At 51.8% G+C, this 23263-nt stretch overlaps 1 long non-coding RNA gene across 1 annotated transcript in view; it reads right to left on the bottom strand.

Moving 5' to 3' along the window:
• Positions 1-23263, bottom strand: part of LOC140699795 (uncharacterized) — a 153277-nt gene that overhangs the window by 47739 nt on the left and 82275 nt on the right. The gene's annotated exons all lie outside the window — the stretch shown is intronic.

Here is a 23263-nt window from a genome sequence, read left to right as displayed (position 1 = left end):
AGTGTGAAACTGAATGTGTGAGCAAGAGCAGGTAGAAGTGTGTGTATGAAACTGTGAGGGTGGCTGCATTTGGCTGTGTGTGAGAAACTACAAATGATCGTGGATTAATGAGATTGTGTGTGTGAGCTAGTGTGAGTACATATGTGAGGGTAAGACTGGGAGGGTGTGTGTATGAATAAGTGTATGTGTTTGAGTGTGAGAGACTGGGAGTGTGTGACTGGGTGTGTTCAAGTGTATGTGAGTGTGCACCACACATACACCAGGGCGATGGCTGTGTTCATTTCTGCCATCGCTGTGGTTTGTTGGATTTCAGCCGAGCAGTCAATCCACCAGCAGACGTAAAGAAAATGAATTTCATGCCCTAGGGACACTGTGTCCAACCCAGATGGACAAGCACGCAGCATGGTCAGCGGTTACAGAGCAGTGGACGTGAGGCCTTTGCTCAGCAGGAGAATGGCTCCTCTGGGGAGGGCCGGGCTGGGCCCTAAGAGGCCACTGTGTGACCTTGGCCTGGTCCCGGCCATCTCTGGGCTGGGCCTTTGCCCGAGTGAGAGAAGAATGCAGGGAAACATGACTGCAGGAGGACAGGAGCTGCAGGAGTGGGCTGAGCTCCTATCTCAGCTCTCCACTCTCTCCCGAAAGGACATACTCCTATAGGCGGTACATCTCCTGGGAAGGCCCAGGCGTCCATCTTCAGGACTCTATCCGTCTACTGGGGGCCAGGAGTGTGGGTAGAAGAAAGAGTCTGAGCTTCTGAGCCAAACATTCCTGGTTCAGACCCTTCGTGGCACTTACAGTGACAGTAGTTCAAACCACCATTAATCCCAAGCTGCAGCTGCGCACTTCATCTCTATTAACTCATGTATGTCCAGCAACAGCCCGATGAGGGAGGAATGCTTAGTCCCAGTTTATAGGTGAGGAAACTGAGGCTAAGAACTGAGGCTAAGGCCTTGGTGATATGCTCTGGACTAGCAAGTGGCCCTGTCTACCCTGCTGCACCACCTTCCTGGGCTTCATGTCTGTAGAATGAGACACTGTGGCCAGGAAAGGGCCGGCACTACGCTCAGGTGAACACATCGTGAGTGGTTGCAGCTCCTCTGCACAGGAGACAGGCCCTGAGAGGGAACATGGAGGCTTGGGGCTCTAGGTGCTGTCCTTTCTAGATGCAAATAAAGGGTCCAGGCACTGGAGGTGAGGTTGAGGCCCCCACCTCATTCTCAGAGGACCAAGACTCTGAGTCCTGAGGGCAAAAAAAGTCTTACGCTGCCCATTTCCCTGATGGGGAAACAGGCACACGGGGCCTCAGAAGCAAAGGAATTTACTAGGTGGACCAGGAGGACACAGCCCCCAGAACCTGCCTCCCCACCAAACTCTTGAGACCTGCACAGAGCAGAAATCCTCACCTCCAGCCTGCTGAGGAGCTGGATGCCCCAGATTAAACCCCAGGAGGGGAGGTGGCAATGGGAGAGTTTAATTGATTGGGACTGGTGTGGCCTGATAAGCTACTAGCCAGGTTCTGGGAAGGTGAATGGGTGTGAATGTCTTTGTGTGCCTAACTGTGGAGTCCCCCATCCCTGGGCTCTGCTCCTAATCTCCACGGAGGCCTGAGGCTGCTATCTTGTCTCCCCTACTGCGAGCCCCCTTGGTCAGGTCTCTTCCTTCCAACCTGGAGACCAGTCACCCTGCAGGAGCCCCACACTGAGAACCACCTTTCCCCAACCAGGTCACCTGGCCCAACACATGGCCCTCATCCCTGACCTTGAGCAGATGCCTGGCTGAAGGGTCCTCCCCAATCAGGGTTCTGGTGATCAGGTCCAAGGTCTCTCTCCAAAGGGCCCCTCCCTACTAGAAAAGTGCTGTGGATAAGGGGAGTGTTTGGAGGATGTGGGAGACTCCGTGCAGGGATGGCCTTTGAAAAACTCCAGGTAAAAATACATGTGAATGGAGCAAAGACAGGCTTTTCATCAAATGGAGCTGGAACAACAGGACATCCACATGCAAAAAATGAATCTAGACATAGACCTTACACCCTTCACAAAAATTAACACAGCATGCATCATGGACCAAAATGTAAAATGCAAAACTATAAAACTCCTAGAAGATAACACAGGAGAAAATCTGAATGACCTTGGGTATGGCGATGACTTTTTAGATACTACACTAAAGGCACAACCTATGAAGGAAATAGTTGATAAGCTGGACTTCATTAAAATTAAAAACTTTGGCCCTCTGAAAGACACTGTCAAGAGAATGAGAAGAAAAACCACAGACTGGGAGCAAATATTTGCAAAAGACATATCTGATAAAGGGCCCTTATCCAAAATATACAAATAACTCTTAGAATTCAACAATAAGAAACTAAACAACCTGATTAAAAAGGAGGGCAAAAGATCTGAACAGACCCTCACCACAGAAGATGTACAGACAGCAAATAAACATATGAAAAGATTCTGCGTTATATGTCATCAGGGAATTGCAAATTAAAACAATAGTGAGATACCACTAACATCTATTACAATGGCCAAAATCAGAAATACTGACAATACAAATGCTGGCAAGGATATGGAGCAACAGGAACTGTCATTCATTGCTGGTAGGAGTGCAAAATGGTACAGCCACCTTGGAAGGCTGTTTGGTAGTTTCTTACAAAACTAAACATACTCCTACTCTACACCACCCAGCAATCTCACTCCTTGGTATTTACCCAAAAGAGTTGAAAATTTACATTCACACAAAAATCTATACACAGATGTTTATAACAGCTTTATTCCTAGTTGCCAAAACTTAGAAGTAACCAAGATGTCTTTAGTAAGTGAATGGATAAATAAACTGTGTGTTCAGTTTGGAATGGAATATTATTCAGTGCTAAAAAGAAATCTACCATAAAAGACACGGAGGAAATTTAAATGCATATGTCTAAGTGAAAGAAACCCATCTGAAAAGATTACAGACTGTATGATTCCAACCCCATGACATTCTAGAAAAAGCAAAACTATAGAGACAGTTAAAAGGATCAGTGGTTGCCAGGGATCTGGGGTGGGGGAGTGAGAGATGAATAGGCAGAGCACAGAGGATTTTTAGGGGAGTGAAAATATTCTGCATGACACAGGAATGGTGGATACATGTCATTATACATTTGTCAAAACCCACAGAATGTATACCACCAACAGTGAATCCTAATTTAAATTATGAACTTTGGATGGTGATGTGTCCATGTAGGTTTATCAGTTCTTACAGATGTGCCACTCTGATGAGGGATTTTGATAGTGGGGGAGGCTGGGGGTTGGGCAGGGAGTGTATGGGAAATCACTATAACTTCCACTCAATTTTGCTGTGAACTGAAAACTTCTCAGAAAAATAAGGTCTATTTTTTAAAAAATATAAATGACAAACACATTTGACTCCTGTTTTGATCTTAAATTCATTCAACATGACCCTGCTCACATTCCCACTAACAGATCATTGGGACTCTCTTATTATTGCTATATGCGGCTGTTACTATTATTGCTAATGGTCATTGAGTATCAGTCTGGCACTATGCTAAGCACTCAACTCTGATGATCTCATGAGACCCCCTGACAACCCTCTGAGGTAGGGACTCGTATCCCATTTTACAGACGAAACAACTGAGGCACAGAGAGCTGAGTCCACTTGCCCATAAGACAGGTGATGGTGACAGAGCCAGGTTTTGAACCCAGGTCTGTCTGGATCCTGAGCCCAAACTCTTCATGCTGTGCAAGTGATACAGTAATAATTCAGAATGATGTCTATTACATTTTCTCATCACTCTTTCATTTGTTTTCATTGTTCCTGTCTGATGCATGGGAAGCTACCAGAGAGGTGAGTTCCCTTGCAATCACACCGTTGTTTCTGGGGCTCCCTCCCCTGTCTCTAGAGTCTCAGAGGCTCCACAGGAGTGAAGGAAAATGTCAAGAATATTAAATTTATAATTGAGTAAAACCTGAGAAGAATCATTAAATCACAATTCAATATTTCCCAAATGGTTCATCGACATTTTGAAGACACTTTATGTCAAGCTCTTTGGCTTGTACGTTCTGACCATGCAGGTGAAAAGTGTTTATAGGGAGTCTGGCTGGAGATGGGGCTGCATACCATCTGCACCAATGGTATGGATTTGAACCTAGAGCAACAGCCCTCATCTCACAAGGACCTTTCAAGGTCATTCTAGGGCTGGGGCCAGAAAATACAAGATGATCCTGGGGCATTCTGTGGTGCCAGAAAATAAGATAGTGCTAAAAACAACAATCACCCCCCCAAAACCAAAAAGTCACACTAGGCTTATATCTAACCCCTTCCCCCAAAACAAAATAAAAAACTCAACGGGGGCCATGTCAGGAGAACAGAAGAAACAAACTGCAAGAACTTCTAATGGCCAAAGCTGGAACAATTTGAGCAATATGGTAAATAACAAAAATATTGAATTCCAACTAATAAAGTAGAAGGGGTGAGGAAGGAGAAAAATCCCCATTAGAACAGCAAGGTAGGACCTGCTGCAGGCTGGATCCAGCCATGGATGCTAAAATTAGGGGGTGAAACTTTAAGGAGAAACAGGACATTTGCACAGCCTCAAAGCAGCTCCCCTCTCCCCCAACTTATTAATTACTATGGTGGTTTTAACATATGCCCACAAATTCATTGATGTTCAGGAGCTGGATCTCAATTCCTCCCCTCTTGAGCAAGGGCTGCACTTAGAGGCTTGCTTCTAAGAATAGAATGTGGAGAGGGAAAAATAACTCTGCAGTGGAGAAACCTGGCAGACACCACCTTAACCTATGATCAAGGTGAACATCACCAACGAGAAATCCTGTTGCTGTCATGTGTCATGTACCCCTGATGCAATGTGATGAAAATACCATTTTTACTAATAGAAAACCTGGTGAAATTTGAAGTTAAGCAAGATGTCGACATTGTTTACGTGAGAACTAGGTGAAGGGTTGTGGCAACTCTCTACACTACCTAAAATTATTTTAAAATAAAATGTTTTTTAAAACCATGTGCCTTGTTCTGGATTCAGGATCCCCCAAATGTGGAATGTTAAAACACTCGCCTTAAATAAGGCTATTTGAAAGCAGCAAATCCAATCTGTTGTTCCTTCTGCTATATATATACACACACATACATATATACATATATATGGCATATATATGCACACGTGTAACTATATAATCACTAAAATGGGCTCATGCTGTATGCATTGTTTTATAGCTTGCTTTATTAATTGCAGTCTATCATGAGAGATCCAAAAGGCTTATCACAAATGTGTGCCAGGAACTACAGTTGAGAGGGGTCACCCAGACCTTCTGGACTCTTCCTTGTGCCCCATGGAAGTTCTATGATCTTCTCTCCATATTCCCAGCATTGCTCCAGGCCCCCTGGATCTCTGCACCCCAGAACATAGGACAAAACCCAGGAGAGGCTGTCCTAAGGTCTTCCAGAAAGAATTCTGAATCAAAAGCCAAGAGACCTGGGTTCTTGTCCTGGTGCTGGGGCCCTAGCAAGTCATACCCTCTCTGAGCCAATTTCTTCATCTATGAAATGTGGAGAGAATTATTGGCTTTGCTCCTCTCCCAGGATCCCAGGAGCTTTCCAGGGAAGACACCCATGGGAAGTGTGGGTGAGAACTGTACTAGCTTCGCATCTGAGCACCGGGGTTCAAATCCCTGGTCTGCCCCTTTCTGCCTGAGCGACCCTGGGCAAGCGGTTTGACCTTCCTGGGCCTCAGTTTCCTTCCCTAAAAATGGGTCTGTTGTTAGTATCAACTTCATGGTGCTGCTGTGCGGAGTCAAGGAGAGCATTAGCATTCATGTGTGAAGGTCACTGAGCACAGTGCCTGGTGTAGAGTCTCAACAATCAGCAGCAGATGCAGTGATTGCTACTTAGGAGTTAACCAAATACGTTCCAAGTTTGCCTGAGGGCTTCCCAGCACAACTGTGTGGTACCCCCAGATGCCAGTGGTGGCACGCAGCCCTTTCTCTCCTCCTTGGAACCAGCCCCAGTTGGCATAGCCTGCGATCCCCTAACTCTGATGGCCAGCTCCCAGATGTCCAGGGTCTCCTGGCCCAAGAACCAGCTTCCGCAGGCATCGCAAAGCTGCCTGCTTGGAGCAGAATCTTGGCCGGGCTGGAGAACAGGCCTCTGGGGGCTGTGCTGCTGAGGGTTGGGGAGGGGGCAGAGCCAGGGGCAGGGGGAGCGACAGGCCATCCTCAAACCTCCTCCAGCCTCCCTGGAGATATCACAGGCTTAGCAGGGGCTGCTTGACACATGTCGGATAAAATAAGAAAAAATAAATAACAATGTTTATAAGAAGATTAGCGAGAAGGCGGCAAAATTTCTCTAGGGAACCTCCTTGGCTGCATCTCAGAGTGACAGCTCCCATTGCCTTATCAAAGACATAATGAGTTGCCAGGATTTGGGGTCATTAAAAATCCTCGCTGGCTGGGCCCCCTCCCTTGCCTGTCGCCTTTGATGGTGGAGTCAGGGGGCTTGGTGGCAGCCTGGGCCCCCTGCCCCCACTGAGCTGTCTGCCCGTCGCTGTCCCTGTTTGCCGGGGGACAGAGGTGAGATGGTGGGGCCCAACTTGGTGGAAGTAATGCAACACGACGGCCCAATTTGTGCCCGAGGCCCCTCGGGCAGAGGACCCGTCTCCCTGGTGTGGATTAGGCTCTGTTTTATCTCGGCTGCCTTTAGAGACAAAAGCAGGGGGACTCTGTGGATGCACGTACATCTACAGTTCCAGACTGCACTGGGAGGGAGGGAGCTCCACCAGCCATCTTATCCAATGCCTCAATTTGCACACAGGGAAACTGAGGTCCGGGGAGCGGCAGAGATCAGAGATCGCAGTCTATTGGTGGCAGAGCACGCTCTGAACCCAGGTCTTCGGATTCTCAGCCCAATGTTAGGCGTGTTTAGTGTGTTACTGCGTTTCTGTAGAGACGTGATGATAGGAATGTAGAGATAAGTCAATTCAGTGAGAACAAATGTGTATTGATTTCCCAAGACGTGTGAGTCAGTGGGAGAGACGAGTGAGCTTAGAAACCAGGGAGACACAAGCCTTGGCTCCCAGGCCAGCAGGAGGGATGGCTGCAGAAGCCAGTGTCCACAGGCCAGTGTCTGTCACACCCACATCCGTCCCAGACATCCTGACCCACTCTGCGATCCCTATCAATGCCCCAGAGAAAGTGCTCCTGCCTTTAATCACCTCCCTCTTTGTCAGGAAGCTTATCTTCAAGGAGCTCAAAGCACTTGTAATGTATTGATTTTTCTCAACCACTCACTGACTCCACTTCCCTTGAGAGATGAGGAGCTTGGAAGAGGAAGGATTATCCTTGTGTTTCAATTCAGGAAACTGAGGCTGAGAGCAGCCCACCGTGCAGCCCACTCATGGTATCACTGGCCCATGTGATCCCTTTGTACTCTGGGCAGATACAGCCCCATGTTGGAGAGTGTGGCTCTGTGAGCAGAGTGAGACTTGATCCCAGCCCCATAATCACCCCTTCTGCTGGGTACCCTTGTGTAGTCAACAACCTACCCAACTGTATGTGGCAGCCCTGCTATTGTGTCTAACTGCCTAGGGTGGTTCTGAGGTCTCTCTCAGCTAGACCCCTGCAAAATGGAAAAGCCAAAAAGATCCTCCATAATCTGGGGAACCTAACTTCTTTAAGCATCAGTTTTCCCATCTGTAAACAGGGTGCGTTAAGATCCCAGGAAGTAGTTGGGCTGATTTGATGAAATACTAGATGGTACTGTGTTTTGTAAACAATTACATGCCATATAAATCTTAATTTTGGTTTTTCAGAAGGTTGCTTCCTGGAGCTGGTCACCCACATTCCCCTTCTCAGTCCTGTACCTGCTGTATCCCAGGCTGCCTCTACTAGGTTTCTCCACAGAGATCCCAGGCCAGTCAGGGTCTCCCCTGTCAGCACCCCAGGGCCACCTGGTACATAGAAGCCAGGGCTGACAGAGTCCCTGAAGTCCCCATGTCATCCTCTACCTTAGAGTACACCGGAGCAAGGAAGGGAACAGCTGCATTTCACAGGCAGGAAAGCCAAGTCCTGTCTGGCCAGCCCCTGGTCCCTCAGGCTTTGCTGCCCTATCTCCTCAGCTGTTTCAGCTGGAAGGGACCTTAAATCATCAGGGAGCTCTAGTCCAATCCTTCCTTCCCGGGTCGAGGTACTGAGAAGTAGAGCAGAGGAGGGAGGGGCCAGTCCTACCGCAGAGCCCTGACCCCGAGCACAGAGCTTTCTGCCGCTCCAGAAGCAACCCACAGGCAGTGGCCAGGGGAGATGCAACTCTCCTCAGCAGAAATCTGTCCGCTTGAAATGTTTTCTGGTCTAAGTCCAGAGGCCCTGAGGTTCTCTGCTAACCTTAGCTAAGTCCTGAGCTACTGGGGGCTCAGGCTGCTCCCTGAGACTCAAACTTGACCAGTAAGTGAGGGGCAGAAGGGGCGCCTCTGGCTCAGAACAGGCAGGGTGGCTGGTTGCATCCCAGCTTGGGACTGGGGCCTCTATCAGCACAGCTGGCTCCATTGGCCAGCTGGGACGGCCAGTGAGACACAGGCCCCCGGTGAGGCCATGGCTTTCGCAGGACTGTGATTCCAGGACTGACAGATGGAATTTCCTCTCTGCAGCTCATGACCCCTGGATCTGTGGTGGTCTGGGACAGCTGGCCGGGCCCTGAACCCTGGTACTGGGCCCCATCCTGGGTCTCTATCAGCCAGGAGGAGTTTCAGTGTCACACACCAGCAATAACCGAATAGCAATTTGCATATAATTTACTTCTGAAAACTAAGTAAGTGTCGGTCCCAGTCTCCCCTGTAATGCTGCCTATCCCAATTGTTTGCATCTCAATTCTAAAGCAGGAGACCCTGATAATAATAATAAATCATAGCCAGCACTTACAGGGTATTCACAGGGTACTTGCTATGTGCCAGGCAGTATGCTGGGTGCTCTACATATAGGAGCTTTGCTATTTCTCTAACAACTTTGAGAGGCAAGGGCTACTGTTAATCCCATTTTCCAGATGGGAAAACTGAGGCTCAGAGGCATTGGCCTTGTCTGTGCTCATGCAGCTGGTATCGTTTGACCCCATGCCTGTCCGAACTCACGCCCTGTTGGTTACTGGATGGAGTCCAATGTACCCCAGGAACCGTCCTTGACCTGGTCCCCATGGGCAAGCAGTGCACTTGGAGGGGTCCTGTGGGTCTGGACAGAAGGGAGGGTGAAAGCCAAAAGCCTAGCTCACCCCACAGTTCTCTGGGCAGTGTCAGAGGCCTGGGAGCCCCTCCATGCTAGAGTTCCCTCTCCTCCCTGCAGCCTTTCCCTCTGAGAACACTCGAATACTGTTTCCTTTCCTCTTCTCCCCTCATGACGTGATGAGTCATGTCCTGCACCATGGAGTTTCCGTATCTGCTGCTTGGGAGAGGCCAGCTGACAAGTTCTGTTCTCAGTTTGGGGATCCAAAGCTCATTAGCTTTGCAAAACAGCATGGCCAAGTCCTAGCTGCTTCGGTCCGGTGGGGCAAGGGTATGCAGAAGGCCTGGCCTTCCCTACCCTCTCCCTCCCACTCCCACCAGGGCCTCAAAACACTCTCTTCTTGCAGGGCCCACGGGGAACTGCTTGTTCTGATCGACAACGGGGACACTGAGGCTGCTCTCCCTGCAGGACTGCCCCCTCCCGGAGAGCCCCTGAAATGCCCCTGGCCTCCATGTCTCTGCAGCCTGAGGAGGGGAGACAGGAAATAGAGCCGGGAAGCATTTGTATCTCCTTAACAAAGCAACTCATTTCTTTAGGCAAATGAGCTGGGGAGGGAAGGACATGGCTGGAGACCAGCGGTGATTAATTAGGAAGGAAATGAATGGTCGTCACAGACCACAAGGTCGGGCGAGGGAGGGGCTGGGTAGGTGGGACAAACAGGCAGAGGGTGGGCTCAGCGACAGGAGCTGAGCCCTGAACAGGCGCTGGCTGTGCCCAGGATGGCCCCTGGGGAGAGGAGGAGAGGCAGCCTGCCTGGCATCTGGGGAGCTTACATCCTGGCTGGGGAGGTGACTGAGCCGGGGGCACAGAGGGGGAGGTTGAAAAGAGGGGGCAGAAGGCCATGCAGGGAGTTGGGGTGTCTGGCTCCCTTGAGGCAAAAGTCAGCCCAGGAGTCCTCTTCCCGGATGTCCCCATGCTTCCCACCCAGGTCTCAGGCCACCTGCATCTTCTCTGGGTTCTTCCCTCCCCTTCACATCTAGCTTTGTCCCATTCAACACCGACGGACCAGTCTAACCCACTTCCCTCATGGCTAGATTTGCTGACAAATGATATTAAAAGGATAGTGTACACAGGGCACATCGGGTAAGAACCCGGAATAGACGCTGGGTAAGAACCATGAAGTCTGGTGGGCAAAAAAATGCCTTGGCTTCCTGCTGGCCCTTTTAAGGATCTGACCAGAGTCTTGGGTGATGCTCTCAGCTCTGACCCTGCTTGGGTCCCTGTCACAAAATGCCAGAGCGTAGGAATCACAGAGTTTAATGCCTCAGATGTAGACCAAGGGCCAGAGAAGGGCTGTGACTTGTCTCCAGCCACACATGTTCGTGGTAGAGATGGGAGTAGATCTGATCTCCTGCTTCCAGGAAACCATGATAGCTGATGGAAGTTTTCCTTGGGGCCTTGGTTATTGTATCTGTCGAATGGGTGTCCACCAGGGGTGCCCCTAACAGGAGGCTCCTTTGCTCCAACTTGAATTTCCAACTCCTTCCCTTCCCCAGCTTCAGGGGGTTTCTCCTCCAGTTCTTTATGGTACCCTGGCCCTGGCAGGGTTAAAACTGGCAGCTCCTCTCTCCCTCCCCACTAATGACACGCTTCCCTCCATGTGATGGGATGCTGGCTAAGAATAGAGTTTGCCACTCTTGGGCTCTGCTCGGAAAAGCTGCCATGACATGAGGGTTTCCTGAACCTGCTGGGTCATGGTGCTCTAGGCCTGGGACCCTGGGCCTCTTCTTGGGCTCCGCCAGGACCAGTGGCTAAAAGCCAGCACCCTGCTAGTCCCTCTCTGTGGTCCAGGCGGGGCCCAAGAGGAGGAGCCAAGGGGGACTCATTTCCCCAGAAAAGCCTGTGACTCAGACTCTGTTTCACAGACACTGTTGAGTGGGCCCCCTCTGCATGAGCCAGGTCTATCTGATACCCTTGTGCATCAGATCTTTACCATTTCAAACTGGGCAATTGTGACAGACAGGGAGAGAGGCTTGCCTGTTCCTGTCCTGGACGCAACATCTCCAGAATGACACAGATCTCTCGTCCCCCCTTCCCTACCCAGTTGCTGTCTTCTTGCTGCCTTCTCCATCCTAGCCCCAGCCTTTGCCTCCTACAATAGAACAGGTTTGACTGACGCCAAGAGCAGAGAAACATCATCTGAGATGATGATGATAATGATGGTGGTGATGGTGGTGGTGTGTGTTGGAGGCAGTTAGGAGCATGGATTCTAGTGACGGGCTGCCAGGGGGTTTGAATCTTGGCTTCAACAGTTATAGCTGTGTGACCTTGGGCAAGTTATTTTAATCACCAGTATGCTCATCTGTAAAGTGGGAGCATCATAAGTTGCAAGGATTAAAACTGTTATCTTCTTTCAAATGCTTAGAACATAGTGATGTCCCCATAATTCTTTATTATTGCATGCCTGGCAGGATGAAGTCACTGGATGTAAGGTCCTCGTGTGATTGTGGTGAGTAGAGAAGGGGCCTTGCCATGAGCAAAAAAAGCCTCTTTCCCTGGGCTTCCTGGATACCAAGGCAGTACCAGCCTGCAGCATACGTATGTGTGTGTGTTGTGTGCACATGCAAGCGTGCGCACATGAGCACTGGCCTATAAGTGTGGTTGTACAGATAGACTCCTAGAATGAGAAGGGACCCACAAGTCACATCCTATCCCCTTTCTCTGCCACATTCAGTTCAGAAACCCCCTCCACATCTCTGACCCATGTTGTCTTAGGCTTTGCTCGCTTGCCTCCCATGACAAGAAATATGTTCTTCCAAAGGTAGCCTGTCACCTTGTGAGAAGTTCTGACTGGTAAAAGAACTTCCCTATGCCTTCCCCTCCACCCTTCACCTAGGAGGACCCAAGTCAATACAAGCTTTCTGGAAAGAATGGAGCAGTCTGTCTACAGCCCCTTCCCTCTCCAGGGAACACGTCCTGGATCACCATGACCCACTGAGCTGTCCCCCTCCTCTGTCTGTCTCTTCCATTTACATTTCTGTTTATCATTGGGCCTCTCATCATATGGGTTCTGTCTCCCCAGCTAGACATGCTTTTTTTGGCTCTGAGTGAGATGACAGAAAAAAACGCTTAGAACGCTGCCCAGCCCGTGATTTGTAAATGTCAGCTATTATAATAAGAAAGGCTGTTATCCTCATTGCTACTATCATCATGATCTCCATCACCGCCACCGTCTACCATGAACTCACTCGTGACATCAATGAGCAAACCACACAGGGACCTTGCATCCTACACCCTCATCCTGCCAGGCAAGCAATAATAGAGTGAAGAATTATGGGGCCCACACCATGTGCCAGGTACCCTCATAAGCATTTTAAGTGTAATAACCCCATTAATCCTTGCAACCTATAATGCTTTCATTTTACAGATGAATAAACTGAGGCACAAATCTGTAAAACAGTTCATTCAGGGTTGCACAGCCATAGGCAGCAGAACCAGGATTTGAGCCCAGGTGAGCTGTCACTAGAGTCAGTGCTCCCAGCTGCCCATCTCCCCACTACTTCAAGACTCAGTGAGAAACATTTGATCTTTGAGTGGTCCTTATGTAAACAAGACAGAGGTGCATCCCTGGGACCTGTTCTCCGATACTGAGCCTCCCAGGGCTGGACCAGGAGTTCAGCTGCCATCGGCTCACCACCCCCAACCCTATCCCTGGTAGAAGTCCTTGAAGTTCAAAGTGAGCCCCTCAAATAAGGTGATTGTGTCTCCCTGGGGCAGGTGAGAGGGAGGGGAGCGTCAGGGAGTGGGAACCTAGGTAAGGGAGCTTTAGATGTTCCCTGGAAAAGGAGAAGCAGCCCAGCTCAGGAAACCTGTTCTCCCATCACGCAGTGACAGCACACACAGTGCCCATAGCCACGGCTCTGTGGGTCACCCATCCGCCCAGAACACGCACACATGCACGCCCGCATGCACGTGCACGATATTAAAGTCATATTTTTGGTTGCTGGGAAGGAGCAGTTGTCACTTCCTCTGCCCTAGGCAACCCGCTGGCCCAGCTCCCCTTTTACTTCCCCGCCCCACAGTGAGCGCCATCCATTTGTATTTATATAGATAAATCGGCCAGGCTAATTAAAGTTCTCTTGCTGGAGAGTGAGGGAATTAATAAAAGAACTTGGAATGGAGCCGACCAAAAGCTGGGCGCTGTGAGCCAGAGGCAGAACCCACAGCAGCAAAGGAGGCCAGAGGGTCCAGCCAATCCCCCTCCCTGTCCAGCAGGCAGGGCCACGTGAGCCCACCCACACTGTCCTCCAGGGAATGCTCTGGGGCCCCAGGAATGAGGGCACTGGCAGAAGCTGCTTCACTGTGTGTTTTGTGCTATGATGTCACACAGACACCTTCTCTTACCCTCAGGATATGAGTCTTGAGGTAGGTGGGGAAACAGGAACAAGAACTAGTGACCAGCTATTTGTGCTCAAATTCTGGCTCTGCCATTTACAGCTGTCTAACCTTGAGTGAGTGATTTTACAATGCCTCAATTTACTCATCTGTAAAATGGGAGCATCATAGGTTTCAAGAACTAACAGGGCTATCACACTTAAATTGCTTAGAGCAGTACTTGACATATGGTGAGGGTCCCATAACTCTTTGTTCTGTTTGCCTGGAAGAATGAGGACACTAGATGTGCAGTCCCTGTGGTTGTGGTGCACAGAGCAGGGGCCTTGTCATGAGCAAAAAAGCCTCCTTCCCTGGGCTTCCCAGATACTTGGGCAGTACCAGCTTGAAGGCTGCCCCACATCCACCTCCAACACACTCCAGACTGGAGACTCCGGGGCCACCTTGCCTAGGATTCCCCTAGCTGAGTCCCCAAGACTGGTTTTTTTCCTCCTACCAAGAGGCAGCTGCCCCAATCCCTGCCTGAGGCCCGAGGGCTTGCCTGAGAGGTAAGTTCTGACTAAGCCCTGCAGCTGAAACGCGGTGATGGCTGAGGCTCCCCAGATTACAGCAGGCCTGGGGCTGTTTGGATTGTGCCCCCATCCTATCTCCTTGCCTCTTTTCCACCACTCTGACCTCAAAGATCCCTACTGTCCCTGCTGCCCTTGGGCCAAGCTGGGAGAATAGGCGGCCTCCTGGAGGTGAAGGCAGCCTGAAACTGTATCCCTCACAGCCCCTCCCTTTCCATGTTGCTAAGCCTCTGTCTACAGAAGGTAGGGAGCCTGTGACACCAGAGACCTGTATGGTCCCCACTCTGTTACCGACAGGCTGTGTGACCTGGGCCATGTCCAGCCCTGCCCATGTGGGCTGGACTCTTGTCCACGTGCAGTTTTCTAGCTCAGACCTCCAGGGTCCCACACACAGCCCCCAAAGAGCAAAGAGGGAAGAGTCCCATCACAGACCAGGATCTCTTTGTCCAGAGGAGCCAGTTAGTTGCAGGAGGATCTGGCTGTGTGAGGTCTTGCACTTGAGCTCAGTTTTTCCTTAAGTCCCCAGCACCTCCTCAGCCTCAGAGGGGAGAATGGTGTAGGCTGAGATCCTGATGGCCTGGGCCCCTTCTACCAGAGCCAAGCCCCCCAGGGGGCCCAAGCTCACTCTCCAGCAGTCAGCAGGGGTCCGATCTTCCTAAGCCACCCTCCTTCCATCTCAGCTCAAATGTGCCCTTTTCTGGACACGGGGTCAGAGGCAGCCACCCCCACCCATCTCTCATACCATTGGCTTTTTATTTTGTCTTCATGGCCCTAGTCATCTCTATCTAAACCTTCTCTTTTTGGTTACAAGTTTGTGGACTGCTTCTTCCAACTAGAAGGCAAGCTCCTCATCTCTTGTCCCATCGCCAACACCTGGCCCCCATAAATATTTTTCATATTTTTAGATGAGTAAGTAACTGAGTGAGCAGAAGTCTGGATGAATCCCCCTGAGGAGATGGTCACCAAGGCAGCCCGCAGGGGAGGAGAAGGTCAGGCCAGCTGGGCTGAGGCCGGGGCACCCAGAGGAAACAGCTGGGCCTGTTGCAGCCAGGGGCCCCCAGGCTGGCGCCTCCTGTTTGTCAGCTCATGCAGGCAGTGGGCTTGTCCCCTGAACCCTAAGTGAACAGGGGAGCAGCAGGAGGGCAGCCCAAGGAAGAAGGATGAGCCAGATGTAACGTAGGGACAATGAGAAAGGAGGGCCACAGGAAGAAACAGAGAAAAAGAGGAAAGCTCTAACAATAGGCAGGACCATCACTCACTGGCCGGATAGCCCCCGGCCAGGTGTCTCTCCAGGACTGGCTCATCCTTCCCGTTATCTCTCAGCACAGTGACGCCAGGAAAGTCCCTCCCGGCCAGCCCGGGCCCTCCGCCCTGGAAGGCTCAGGGCTGGTGGAGCTCACCAGGTCCTCTCTCCATTGTGCTGGGCCGGAAGGTGAGGCCCAGAGAGGACCAGGGACTTGCCCAGGGTTACAGAGCACAAGCCACCAGACCCCATGTCCCCTCCCTGTACAAGGCTCTTCCCATACCTCAACCCATGGCAGGGGTGTGCACATCAACACCCCACCCTGCCCCCTCTGCTCACCCCAGCAAAGCCCTACTCAGGCATCAGACACCTATTTCTAGGCAGTACTTGCTGTCCAGGGCCTGATGTCTGAGTGTCAAAGCCTAAAAATAAAAAGACAGATTGTCCACTTTGGCTGTAATTACCGCCTAAAAAGACCCAGTGGGGAGAAAGAGAGAGGAGGAATAAAGAGAAAAAAAATCTCAGAGCTGAGCATCCATCACAGGCTGACAGGCAGGAGGAGGGAGGGTCTACGGGAACATTAGTGGGGTTCTCAGCCTCCTGTCCTCAGCCCTCCCTCTTAGCTCACTGAGCAACCACTCCCAGCCCCTTCAGACAAGATGGAGACAGGGAAGGCCATGGAGTGGGGGTCCTGGGTCCACTCAGCTGCCCCCAGCTGAGTAACCATCACCAAAGAGTAACCTTCCTCGGTGTCTTGGTTATCTCACAAGTACAGTGGGATCATTCATTCACTCAACAAATGTGGACTGAGTGCCTACTGTGTGCTGGAAATATAACTGGAAACAAGATGGGCAAACAAGTCCTCATAGAACACATGTCTGTGCATGTGGGAAGCAGGGTTATGTCCTCAGGGACAGGAAGCTCCTTTAGACTGGGGCCAGGGCAGGCCTGAGAACCTGGTCTGAGCACTCCTAGCAGAGGAAAGCACTGAGCACAAATGCTCAGGACACGTTCAGGGGACCCAGGAAGGCCTCTGTGTCTGGAGCCTGTGAGCGAGGGGGCGAGGAGGCCAGTTACCAGAGGCAAGCAGCGGCCTGGTCCAGGGAAGCCTGGCAGGCCCTGGCAGGGAGTTTGGATTTTGTTCTAGATGTAGTGAGAAGCCAGGGGATGGCATTAAGGATGGGGATGATATACCCTGACTCAAGTTTTACAAAGATAATTCTGGCACCATGTGGATAGGGGAGGAACCATGACGAGATTATTCCAATGGTCAAGAGGGAAGATGACGATGGCCAGGCCTGGAATGAGGCAATGACAATGGAGATAAGATGGCCTGGGGATAAATTCAAGAGTTAAGTCACAGACTGGATACAGCGGGGAGGGAGGGTGAGGCATTGGTGATAACCTCCAGGTTCTGGGACTAAGCAGTGATGTGGGTGATGGAGCAGTTTACCAAGAGGGAAGGCTCAGATTTGGGGGGATGATGGGTACATTAAGGATTTTATTTTGACCATGATGAATTTAGATGACTCCATGGTACATATCCATGTGAATACACCAGGCAGGTATTACGGAAACAAATGTGGAGGTAAGTGGCGTGGCAGGGCTGCAGGTAGAAATGTGGAAGCCGTCAGCAAGGGGTTGGTCTTTAAGACCATGGACCTGGGTGAGGTGATCTAGGAAGAGTGTGGATAGAAAAGAGAAGAGGGCCTCCGACTGAGGCCTGGGGCTCCCTCGCTGACAGTCCGAGATTGGGCAGTAGAGGAATTCTTGAAGGGGAATGAGGAGGCAGTGAGGTAGGAGTGGACCTAGGGTAGGGCCAAGGGAAGAGACTGTCCCAACCAGGCCAGATGTTGCTGGACATCAGGGAAGATGAGGACAACAAAGGGCCACTGGTTGGGTCACTCAGAGTCATTGGTGATCTTGGTAAGAGCTAACGTTCCATGGCAGTGGAGAGGAGAGAATGGGCTAGGGACAGTAGAGACAGAGCTGGAGACCCCTGTGTGACACGCTCTGCTGTGCTGATGGCTGCAGTGGGTGTAGTCAGGCAGGAGAACTAGAGCACATCTGATGACCCCATCATGGGAGAGACTGGTGGTGTGGAGAGAAGGCAGGACTGGAGGCAGGGGCTATGAGGACCAGAGTAGTCAGGGAAGGTGTCAGCTGTGAAGCTCTGTGGTGTGGTCGGTGGAGAACAGCATCTTTCTTGGGCTGGCATGGAGTCACACTACCCCAACCATGGAGCAGCCCAGGACTGGAGTGGCTGACTGCTGGGACTGGCGGTGGGCACACAGGACCCAGGCTGCCCTGCTGGGACTCTGGATCCAGAGGCCACAAAGCTGGTGGTAGGCACAGGGCTGCTCCTCTGGGAGTGGAAGGACAGGTGTAAATGAGAAAGGCAGCACCTCGGTTGGGGAGGGAGGTGGTCCAGAGCCCAGGTAGGAGTGAGACAGGTCTGGAGCAGCGCCCCAGCACCACTTCTCACAGTGTAGCTCATGGGAAGTGTGCTGAGCTTGTTCGTCCTGAGAACCGCCCCTCAGCCTCTCCTGGCTTTGCTCTGTTGCAGGCGGACCGGCCCCCATAGGCTGAGTCTCCCAGGCCCTGGCTCAGCAGACTTTGGACCCGGGGGTCAATGGTAGGCACTGGTGGAGGCTGACAGTGGGAGGAAGCAAAACCCAGGGTACTTCTCCCGCCCTCTCTGTGACTCCAGCTCCTTCAAGACACGCCTGTGAGCCCCCAGCTCCTCCCTGTGTCCCTCTAGCCTAAGGTGGCAGCAGCATTGAGCCATAGCTATCCCTGCGTCATCCCATTCATCCTCTCAGCTCCTGCATCACCTGTGAAACTGATTCCCTGCACTTAATCTCCCATTGTAAACCCTTGAGGGCCCTTCTCTTTTCCTCCAGGTTACAGCCTGGCTTCTTGGAGCTTATTTCTTCACCTATATGACTGTATCTCCTCTGAGCTATCATGAGGATTAAGTGAGGTAGTGAGTATAAACATGCAGCACTGGACCTGAAATACGCAGAGCAGTGACAAGTGGGCGCTGGAGGAAGAGAGAAGCTCGACGTTCATTCATCCCACACTTCTTCAGCTCCTGCTCTGGGGGCTGTGCCGGGGACACCCCAAAATCCATGCCTGGCCCCTGGCTTATGGGCTTTAGCACCTTCAGCAAGCAGATGCAGAGCAACAATCCAGGTCCAATGAGAACTAAGTTAGTCTGCAGGCTGGGGAGGGCCGGGGGGGCTTCCCAGTGCCCTGGCCCAGGGAGATAAAGCTAACGACAAAGAACACTGCACATGGCCGCCCTTCCCCAGAGCTCTGCCTGGACCAGCGACAGGCGAAGGGCTTTACCTGTACTTCTTCCAATCCTCCAGCAGCCCTAGGAGTAAGTGGATGAGATGGGAGAATTGGGTGCTACTGCATCCCACTTCTCCACTGGATGAGATGGGGGAACTGAGTGCTCAGAACTAGGAGACAGCCAGGCTGTGGGATTAGGAGGTAGAAGAGAAATCTAAGGGGCAAAGGTGGGGGTGGGCATTTGCCTCAAGCACATTAGACTCCTTTGCTCAAATGGCATCAAAGCAAGGTGGCAATGGTGGCCTGTAAGGTGCCAGATGTGGCCTGCCTTGGACAACTGCAGGGTGCTGTCTACAACCAGCACTGGGGGAGGTGGGGAGGGGGCTATGAGGGACTGCCCCACAGCAGGCAAGGCTGAATCAACTCCAACAGAGGAAGGGGACAGAGCTGCATAGAGACTGGAGGGCTTCTGCACCTGCCCCCTGGTCTCAGGGTTCAGACAGCAGGAAGGCAGGTCAGTCAGGAGAGGCCAACCCAGAGGGGTGTCCCTGACCCCCTCATCCCACTGTTGGCTCCTAAACAGGCCTGTGATTGCCAGAACCACAGCAGACAAGACACTGAGGCCCACCCAGGGCCTGATCCTGTGCTGACAAATTCTGGAAACTCCACAACCTTGGAAGCCAGTCAAATACCAATAACAAAACAACTCCGTCTTCGAGCCCCAGGGCATTTGAGATATCATCTTTGTGGTTTTCTGTTCTTGATTTTCATTAAAGATAAACAGTGATGACAGCATTCAGTGCAGTAGGGTACCTCCACAGGCCTCAATTTCCTCATCTGTAAAATGGACCTATTAATTTTCCTGGCCTGCCTTCTTTTCAGGGCCACTGAAAGGGTCAGATGGGAAAATGCAGGAAGGCAGACCATGAGTGAAAGTGTGGGGCACAGGTGCTCTAGACTCCATTCCTGAGGACATGCTGTGTTCATCTGTGCCCCATCCCCACCCAGCTCCGCAGATACACAGTGACTATCAGGTGAATGCAAGTCACTCAGCTTTCTCTGCCTTGGTTTCCCCTTCTGGGCACTAGAGAGAATGCCTGTCTATTTCCCCAGATTCAGTGCAGCCAGCATTCAATGATGGGTGCAGAGGAAGAAAACAAGAGATTAGTAAAGGGTTGGCTGGTCCCCTCTGTATTCAGAGAATGAATGGTTTCCCCTGGAGTTGGGCAAAGTGGTGGTGCCAGGGGCTGGGCTTCCAGGAGGAGAGATGCTCTTGCTGTAACCTCAGTCCAACTGCAGCAAGATTGCACATCCTCCACTCCCTCCCCACCTCCGGAGCCAAGCAGCCCCCTTTCCAGCAGGTGCCTCTGAGGACAAGGCAGGGCCTTCTCTCTGAACCGGTGCCCCTGATCCCAAACTCCCACTGCTCCACCTAATGCTGGATGAGTTGGGCACATGGTGTCAACAGGGGATGTTCTTAGAGCCACTGACATTTATCAGCCCAGGCTCAGGCCACCCTCACGCAGACTGACTCCTCTGGGCTGTCCCCATCCTGGGCCCCCTCCCCAGTAGTGCCAGCCCTGCCTTTGTCACACAGTAGCCCTTCCCTGGACAGCCAGGAAACCGTAAGACCCCCAAGCACCCTCAGAGCTTTTCGAGCCCCACCCCAGCTTGTCTGGAGGAGAAGCCCAGGCCCCGGGAGTTGGCAGTGGGGCTGGCCTGGGATTCCCATCAGGGCTTTTCCCTGCTCTATTCCTGCTGCCTCTGCAAGTCCAGCCCTGGGTCGCCTTTCAGCAGCCACAGAAGCTGTTGTTTAGACAAGTATTCTCGACATCACCCACTAAATAAATGGGTAATGATGAAAGCAAAGAGGACCACCGCACCATTTCCAGCACACCTTTAGGCTAAGTACTCTCCAAGTTCTCTGCACAGTATGTCTCACTTAAACCTCACAATGCCCCATGAGCAGGTCCTTTCCCATTGCTGGGCCTACTCTGCAGGAAATCGGGGCTCTGGGAGATTATTCAATTTGGCAGAGAACACACAGTACATAAGTGATGCATCCAGGATTCCAGCCCACGTCTGCTTGGAATCCATGACCACCACCGCACGCGTCTGGGGCACCTAGGAGCCTGGACTGCCACTGGAGACTCATCTTCTTCCTCAATTATCATTTTTTAAAAGCTCCTGCTCTGTGCCGGGCCTAACACCAGATCCTGGAGATACAGTGATGAATAAAAGCCAGTCCCAAGTCTCAAGGGACATGAGACTCAGGGGCAAGGCCAGAGAGGCGGGGTTTTGGATAAAGAAGCCCGTGTGGTTAACCTTTAACATGTCACTTCATTCATCCCTCCCCTCCCCCATCTGTGAAATGGGCCTCAGAGCCTTGAGCTAATGAGCTAATGGCTGGGACCTCTCTGGGAAGCATGTTAAGTGCTCTATGTTTGTGGCCCCATTAAAGCTATTATCTGCCGGCTGGGTGTCACTGGGCAAGTGGGCTCCAGGCATCCCACCTGCCGGGGCTGTGTGGAGAGGGGCACCCCCTTTAAAAGCAGCTCTCACCTTAGGACATGCCTCCCGGAGTGTCTCTGGTAAACCTCCCCAGCCCTAGGCCCAGTCCCAGCGAGCCACTGAGGGAGGGTGTTGTGCCTCTGCTCAGGCTACCATCCTGGAGTTTCACTAATGCCCTCTAATGGGCCCATTTAGCAGCCCTGTCTGGCTGTCACGGCAGCAGCTAATTGCTACTCCTCCTCCGGCCCTCCTCGGGCCTCTGCAATCAGCCGGCATTAACTTCTGCAGCGGATTCTGCTGCGATTCCACCCAGCCCAGCTCCCAGGCACTCAGCCAGTGTCAAGCTTCTCCAAGCCCCGAGGTCCCATGTTCTTGCTGTTGTTTCCAGGGGGCCCTGAAATGCCCTACACAGAGCAAGCTCCAGGAGCAGGAAGGAAAGCAAAATGGGGGACAGAGGACACAGGTACAGGTTACCTTGGCAGGTGAGGGTCAGGAGAGAAGCCTTAGCGGCCCTGCACAGGCATGAAGTTCAGGCCCTGTCTTACTACAAGATCTCCCAGTGTCGACTCTGGGATAAAGATGAGTGCAAGTGGTTTGTTTAGGGTATGACCTCAGGAAGCACCATGAGAAAGGATGGATGAGGGACAGGAAGGGTGGAGGGGAGCGTCATAAAAAACTGAGTAAAGGGGCAGGTCACTGACCTGACAACTGGACCTGACCCACAGGTCTCTGACAGACGGTGTGGAATGGACCTGGAATTTTCTCATCAGGGAGCGAGGGAGCCTGGATGTCTATCCCAGGGCCACCCCTGAGGTGTGGAGGCTTTTGCACATCTAGCTTCCCTGGGCATGGGAGAGGCAGAGTCCTGTTGGGAGACGCAGGGGCCAACTGTGTGTGTGGGACCTGACTGCCTGGACAGGCAGGCGTGGACAGTTCTGCTACAGGCCTCTCAAACAACTGTCCATGAGCTGACTGGGCACCAACTTCTGCGGTGGCCTCTGGGCTTATATGAAACAATAGTGAATTGAGGCCACCAGCCCTGATCTCCGGCTGTGACAAAAGAATCCTACCCAAATCCAGGGAGATGCTGGCACCGCTGAGCATGGGGCTCCGTTCATCCCTGGTCTTCCTTGAGGCTGACTCCTCTGCTGGACATGCCCACCCCACACCCCTCCCCTAGGGAATATACAGCCGCCCTGGGCTCAGTTCCACTGCGCAATCTCACAAGGCCAGTGAGAAGACTCAGTGGACCCTCTGGAGTCAAAGGAGCTGAGGTTCCGTCTGGTGGGGAGGCAGTGGCACACAAACTGCCCCCACCCTGGTTAGAACAATCCCAAGAGCCAACCTGTATTAAGCACAACATCTCAGTCACTGCCTGAGCCCTGGCTGGGGGCTCACCAGGGTTTTTGCCTGACTGCATGGATGGCCAAGACATCTCAGACTCCTTTCTGCTGCTCACCCCAAGATTCTTCTCCTTAAGATTCCAGGCCAAATCTTCTCCTCTTCTGACTCTCCCTTGCCCTCCTCCTTGGCAACTCTGGCCTCTCTTTTCAGCTTCCGACCCCACATATTTGGTGGCGGGCAGACATCTTTGCCTGGGGGGTCCCTCAGGGATTCAAATGCCACTGGTCCCAAACTGACCACAGCTTCTCCTTCTCTGAAGTCTGCTAACTTCATGCATCATCCATCTGGTACCCAAAGCAGAGTCCTAGAGGTCAACCTTAACTTTCTCACCTGCTCAGCAGCCAAACAAGCATGCAGTGCATATATCACCAAATGTCTGTCCTCACTTGTCACTTCCATGACCACACCCCTAGAAGATGAGGCCCTCATCTTCACTCAATGAATGCCACCCAGTTCCAGCCTTGCCTCTGCTCCCTCTCTTTCAATCCAGGCAGTACACCAGAGCTAAAGAGATCTCTCCAAAACGGCAGCTCAGTTACACCCCCTTCTTATTTAAAATCCTTTAATGACATCCCAACGACCAAGATTGAAGTTCAAGCTCCTTGCAATTGCCTGTAAGTAACAGTAGCCGCCTT

The sequence above is a fragment of the Vicugna pacos genome, chromosome 11, assembly GCF_048564905.1.
Source record: "Vicugna pacos chromosome 11, VicPac4, whole genome shotgun sequence".
NCBI lineage: Eukaryota > Metazoa > Chordata > Mammalia > Artiodactyla > Camelidae > Vicugna > Vicugna pacos.
This window is presented reverse-complemented; position numbering and strand designations above follow the sequence as displayed.